This window comes from Podarcis vaucheri (genome assembly GCF_965113315.1).
Source record: "Podarcis vaucheri genome assembly, chromosome: 9".
In the NCBI taxonomy this organism is placed as follows: Eukaryota; Metazoa; Chordata; class Lepidosauria; order Squamata; family Lacertidae; genus Podarcis; species Podarcis vaucheri.
The window spans coordinates 29,233,724-29,240,826 of record NC_138767.1 but is presented as its reverse complement, the minus strand read 5'-3'; the positions used below and the strand labels follow the sequence as shown (position 1 = coordinate 29,240,826).

Genomic DNA, 7,103 nt, shown 5'->3' with positions numbered 1-7,103 from the left:
CCAAGGGGCCGGATTTCCGTGTTCCTCCGGAAGTCTCTGCCCGGGTGCGCGCGCGTCTCTCTCTACTTTTCGGCCGTTGAATCTCTACGGGCGCAGGCTGCGGACGTGCGCCGGGCGTCGTCTTGCCGGCCGGACCTTCTTCCCCACGTGGGCGAGCCGCGTCCTCCCTCCGCCGCGCCCTGCCTGGCTTGCTCACTTTCCGGCGCAGGGGCGATGGAGCTGGCGAACGGAATAGAGCTGCGAGAGCGGCGCCTGGCGGAGCGGGAGCCGGGGCTGGCGGGGGCCGCAGGGGCCGCGCCCCGCGGGCCGCCCCTCTCGGGGACGTCCTACTGGCTGGACTTGTGGCTCATGGCCGCCTTCAACCTGGCGCTCTTCGTCTTCGTCTACCTGCTGCCGTGACGGTAAGAAAAAGGAGACCCTCCCCTCCCCAAAAACCCTGCATTTCCTCCAAGAGGCTCGAGGCGACTTGCGTCTCCCCGCTGCCCTCCAACGTATCCTCAACAACAGCCCTGCGAGGTAGGGTAGGCAGGCCCGAGGGCGAGGTGGGGATTCGAACTCGGGTCCTCCCTCGTCGAAGGCTTCCTCCTACGCCAAATGGCGCGAGGGTCCTTTTTCTAGGGCTCTTCCTCAGGCTGGAGGTTAAAACAAAGAGAAGGGGAGCTTGATGCTTAAAGCCAAAGCTTTCCAGTGTAGGAGGAGACAGCAAGCTCCTTGATCGGGTTCTGCTAGCCTAGCAAGGGTGTGCAGGTAACAGACGGCGCTCGGAGGAGGAAATACTTACCTGTGACAAAAGAGGGAGACAGGTGTCCAAGGGGGGGGGGATTAGGGGTGAGCTCATGTTTTTAAGTTCCTTCTCCAAAATGCCACCCGGCCGTGGCAATAAGGGTTGTAAGAGTTACCTGAGTGAGAGGCAGCTTGCCTGTGGTTGACCCCCTGTTTCAGTTGGGAATTATTGGCATGCATCAAATAGCTTTGGAACTCTTTTGGTTGCTAGGGTCTTTAGGCAAGAATTTGGACTCTTAGAAAATAAGACATCTTCGCGGTGCTGCTACCTTTTACAGCCATACCTCATGTTGCGTTTGCTACAGGTTGGGCGTTTTCAGGTTGCGTCCCGCAGCAGCCCGGAAGTAACGGAACTGGTTACTTCTGGGTTTCACCGCTCAAAATGACATCATGCGCAGAAGGGGCGAATCGCGACCCACGCAGACGCAGGTTGCATTCTGCTCATGTCTCCAGAGACAATGGAGTGTGCCTCCGGAGGGTGAAGTTGAACCTCTGCATTAGCAGCGCCAAAGTGACCTTCCCAGGGTGCAAGCCTAGGAGGTGGGCTGTATGGAGGTCTTGGGCTGCCCAGATGGCAAGACTCATTGATATGATTCAAAGGAAAGCAGAGCAACATGTTTGGCACCAGCTTGGCTGCAGTAATTGCTGGGAGGAGGCGTACAAGGCGCCATCCAACTGCTTTAAGGGACTCCACTCTGCATTTGAGTAGGTTTACTTCCTCAGCTTTTCTTCTCTCCAAGATCTCCTGCAAGGCAACAGAAGTTTAGGATGGGTTTTTCTTCTTTTGAAGTTGAGCCCTTCTCTTCCTTACCTCCCTCTACAGCTCCTGCCAAAACCACTTTCTAGTTCAGGGGTCAGCAACCTTTTTCAGCCGTCCCTCAGACCATGTGGTGGGCTGGACTACATTTTGAAGAAAAAATGAACGAATTCCTATGCCCCACAAATAACCCAGAGATGCATTTTAAATAAAAGGACATATTCTACTCATGTAAAAACACACTTATTCCTGGACCGTCTGCGGGCCGGATTGAGAAGGCGATTGGGGGGCATCCACCCACCCCCCCGGTCTTACGTTGCCTACCCCTGTTATAGTTTAAGCAGCCAGTTGAAGCCATTTCCCCAGGTGTGGCCACTGTTGCATACTGAAAGCTTCTAGGTTCCATAGGTGAGAGCTGAGTGCAGTGTGGAGACCAAAGGTGGACATACTACCGCTGAAGGAGTACCACCAGCGGCACTACCCCTCCCCGAACACCCCATACACCCCACCTTTATACACAGAGTAAAAAATCTAGATATTAGTTTATTCTAATAGCCCTTTACCAGAACAATATAAAGCAAAGCATTAAAACAGTCGGAAACAAATTACACTCACAACTAGAGTGGGGCCTAAATTGCAACTTAACCATTCCTTTTGTGTGTATGTTTAAAAAGTGGGAGAGGGGGAGTTGAAAATATGTAAAATGCTGGTTAGGACCATAAGATTCACACATTTTGGCCAATTACAGCTCAAGAGAATTCAAAATGACTGGATAAGCTCCATAATATTTTGCTTTAAAAATTTTGGGAGCGTCATTGAAAAGATGTGGGAAAAGTCTTACCCTTTAGATTTTGCTTAAAAATAGAAGTGTTCATAGAGGTGTCATCTGTCTTCTACGTGTTATTCACCAAAATTTTATGAATATAGGAAAGTTATTAACTACTAGTGGGGAGTGCCCAGGAATTTTCAGAATTCAGAAAATATTGAGATTTTTAAATGGATAGTGTCATTTGTGAATTTTGCTCCGTCATGCTGAAGATCAGGTGAAATAATGCTGAAGTCACATTTTGGTCAGCCTCCTTGACTCAAAATGGAACCTGGCATCCAGACGTTTGTGAGGGCCCCCTCCCCCATTTGGGTGGCTCTCATGCCAGCCTTAGGGAAGATACCTCAAGAGCCAGCCAAACCCACAGAAAACAAATCGTTTCCCAAAATACATAGCAGATGATGGTTGTTGGTAATGAATAACTTTCACTATTCTAAGGCAGCCTACTCGTCTATCTAACTAGGTGACAGCAAGCAACTCCCCAGGGTTTTATGCAGGAGTCTTTTTCCAGCCCTATCTGGAGATACCAAGGATTGAACCTAGAACCTTCTTCAAGTGGAGCATGTCCTTTACCACTGAATTCCCTGTTAGTTTCTGTTTTGCCACTGAGCAGTTGCGTGGAGTCACAGGACTTTGTTTACATTCCTGGGATTCCATACTATTGGAAGTCTCACAGGAGAGGAGACGGGATGTGACGTTAGTGGTTTCCTGTTTACTTTGTTCAGTTGCTCTCTGCTTTCATGGAGAGAGGATGTCTTTTCTGTCTGCGTAGCTTAGAAATACAACTCTTTGCAATGTAGCCATAAATCTCATCACTTTCGCATGCTGCTGGAAACTCTGCTTAATGGAATGTGCCTGAGGCCTCATCTAAGGCTCGGGTCATTAATTATTCGTCAGAGGTGATTCTGAAAGCTCGGCCGGAGGAAAATGAGGCTTTATCAGCTTGGCCGAGTGGAAATTCCGATTATAAGGCAGCCCACTTGTCTATCTAACTAGGTGACAGCAAGCAACTCTCCAGGGTTTTATGCAAGAGTCTTTTTCCAGCCTTATCTGGCGATACCAAGGATTGAAGCTGGAACCTTCTTCAAGTAGAGCATGTCCTTTACCACCGAACTCTCCCCCCCCCCCGTTTTTTTACAGTTGTGTAAAAAGAAAAAAGAAAGAAAGTCCAAAGTCTGTACTACTCAAACGTTCTCACAAGGTGAGAAAGCAGCTTGGCAAATGCAACATTTTTGATGTGAAATAAAAGTCAAGAGGGGGAAAGAGAGAAAGATAACTCAAATCCAAAGTGGGTACTTTTTATTATTCCAGTGTGTTGCTATCATGCCTGCATTGACAAATCCAAAAAAACATAAAAGTTGAAGTGCAAAGTTTTCTCAGACATTTTAACTGTTCGTAAAACCTAGTTATCATCTTCCTCAAGGACAGCTTGGTTGTTGTAATACATATGTAGAGGCCAAATATTGTTTCTATTGCATCGGTTGGACATGGTTGTCTGGCATACTGTCAGTTGGACTGGGCTCAACATCAAGGTGGGAGGTGATACCCAACTTTGTCCAGCATCACATAAGTATCTTCCTATAATTGATGCTGCTGTGGTGTCCATCAGTGGATGCCAAAGGTGTAAGAATAGGCTGAAAGCACGCACGGCCATTTAGAGAGACATTACTATGGTTGGAGGAGTTTCACATATGTGTTCTATTAAGTACCGCAGTCAAACATTTTACTGATGCTGAGATTAGATTGGATCTGGAGCTTTTGCAATAAATGTAACAATGGCATACTGACAATGCAATAGAGCCGACTTGGTAAGTGATTTTGCTGATTGTGGCAAATGTACAGGCTTGCCCAGAATTTCATGTAATGTTTTCAGGATCTGGAGAAACGACTTACTATGGAACTCTTACAATGTCTTGAAGTTGTTGTTTTTTAATATGTCACCTGTGGTTTTGAGAACACAGAGGTAGTCAAAACACGTGCAGCAGAATTGTATCAACTGCCACCTTGCCAAAACTAAACTTCAGCAGTTTATTAATGTGCTAATTACCAAACAGGAGTTTGGTAATTAGCACATTAATTAACAGGAGTGTCTGGCGTGCTCTGGTCCATGGGGTCACGAAGAGTCGGACACGATTAAACAACAATTGCCAAACCTGGGCTTGGAAAAATTGCTTGTTCCCATTTGTGCACGTTCACAGTGTTAAGAAACCCCACAGGCACCAGTCACATTATGTGATTAGCACAGATCCAATTGTGCCCACATGGAAATCTCTGGATGCCAAGTTGGCAACTGACATCTCTATCTAGCTGGCTCCTGTACCTTTCTTAAGCAGATAAACAGAGCAGCTCATTTATTGCCTGTATATCATACCTTGTTCTCCAAGGAGTAGATGGTTCACCCCCCCCCCCCTTTAATCCCTACAGCGACCTGTGAGGTATGGTTAAGGCAGGCATGGCAAAACTTGGCCTTCCAGCTGTTTGGGGACTACAACTCCCATCATCCCTGACCACTGGTCCTGTTAGTTAGGGATGATGGGAGTTGTAGTCCCAAAACAGCTGGAGGGCCAAGTTTCGCCATGCCTGGGTTAAGATGCTGTGACTGGCTCAAGGTCGCCCAGTGAGCTTCATGACTGAGCTTTGATTTGAACTTTGAACTGCCAGGTCCTAGACCAACACTCTAACCACTATACCACACCAGCTTCCTGGAGTACAGTACTTCAGTTATTGGACCCCTATATAAATTTATTAGGTAAATGAATATGGGGAAAGCAGAATGTCACTTAGAGAAGGATCTGAAGTATTTTCCTTGAAGCTTCAATTTGCTTTCTTCTGCATTGTTTTATTTGATCTTTTAATGTGTTGCATTGGAATTTGTTCTTTAAAATCTAAAGTGGTATAGAAATGAAATGAATAATAAGAATTTTCAGGGGGTGGAAATGCCACCTAAACACCCCATTGTGCAGACCATAAGCTAGGTTTAAGGAGCTGTTTGGCATTAGCTTATACAGTGGTACATTGGGTTAAGTCAGGGGTCTGCAACCTTTAAGACAAAAAGAGCCACTTGGACCCGTTTCCGAAGGAAAAAAAAAAACCTGGGAGCCGCAAAACCATTGCGACATTTAAAGCATGTGCGCCGCTGCCCTCCGATCTGACAGCAGGCGGGAAGGTGACGGTTGGGACGGTGCATGACTAACACACACACCGCCCCCATGCAACATCACAGCCAGTACAGCGCCCGCCACAGTGGGGAGTGTTGGGGCGCACAGTGCGCCTCCTCCCCTCGCTAGTATCCGCCCTGGAGCCGCAGCAAGGGTGTAAAAGAGCCGCATGCGGCTCCGGAGCCGCAGGTTGCAGACCCCTGGGTTAAGTACTTAATTCGTTCTGGAGGTCTGTACTTTACCTGAAACTGTTCTTAACCTGAAGTACCACTTTAGCTAATGGGGCCTCCTGCTGCTGCCACGCTGCCAGAGCACGATTTCTGTTCTCATCCTGAAGCAAAGTTCTTAACCCGAGGTACTATTTCTGGGTTAGCGGAGTCTGTAACCTGAAACGTATGTAACCCGAGGTAGCACTGTATACCTGAGTTTCTAACACTAATTCAGTCTTGATGGTTATGGATGGAAAACAATACAGTTGTACCTTGGAAGTCGAACAGAATCTGTTTCGGAAGTCCGTTCGACTTCCATAACTTCCAGAAACCTAAGAACAGATTTAAGGGGTGTGCATGGTGAGAAAATCTTTATGCTGGTTGAACTTTCACCTTAGTGCTACATGGACTGCAACCTGTGGTGGGTGTGGGTGTTTTTTGTGTGGTTAAAAATGCTTTTATGTCCTGCTGGCAGGCTTCGCAGAGGCATCTGCTTAGCTACAGTGGGAAACAGGGTTCTGGCCTGCTTAGGTCTTTGGTCTGGTCCATTGGGTCTGCTTACATATTCAGTTTGTAGCGGGCACACTGACATACTATGTCCTAACTTCAGTTTTCTTCATCCAGCAGGACAACCCGATTCCATGGTAGAAAAGCTATTGTTGCCATTCCTCCAGCAGCATGTCTGTTCGGAACAAAGAGACGTTTGGGAAACTGTTACAGACTGTTCTCTCGAGAAGTGATGCCTGCGACAACTGCATTTGAACTGTTGAGCCTGCCAGACGTGTGATTTGACCTTCTACTTTTCAACCTGAAATGGATGGAAGTTGTGCCTTATGACAAATGTTACGCTGCTGTTGATGCACTTAAAGGTTTTCCACTATATTAAAATTGTTCATTTTATCTATGCATTCACACTTTAAAGAGTAATTTGGAATAGATTGGAAGGCAGATATAACTGTTGATGTGCAGAAGAGTTTAAAAGTCTGTTCTGCAGATGGTTAAGGGTAAGTGGATATCCCTTTTATTGGGCATTATGGCCAATTCTAACAGCCAAACTGAATTATATAGGATAGCTGTGTTTGTCCTTTGCAGTGACTGGCCTGTGTGGGTTCAGAGTTTCACTACAGAACATGTGCATGCCTGAAGGTAAGCACAGTGCCTTCCTAGCCTTTTATCACACACTGGGCAGTTTCTCTTTAAAAACACTTTGTTCTCAGCGTTGCCTAAGAGCTGTCACATGGAAGAGGGAGCAATCTTGCTTTCTCCTGCTCTGGAGGGTAGGTCTCGAACCAATGGCTTCAAGTCGCGAGAAACGAGATTCCGGCTGAACATTCAGAAAAACTTTCTGACAGTAAGAGCAGTGGAACAGA

General features: G+C 46.9%; 1 long non-coding RNA gene across 1 annotated transcript; it reads left to right on the top strand.

Moving 5' to 3' along the window:
* Nucleotides 1-135: 135 nt before the first annotated feature.
* LOC309540334 lies at nt 136-6,633 on the top strand. The gene is made up of 2 exons (XR_014223183.1): nt 136-401; nt 6,358-6,633. It is a non-coding gene; the product is annotated as an uncharacterized lncRNA (long non-coding RNA).
* The last annotated feature ends 470 nt before the right edge of the window (nt 6,634-7,103 follow it).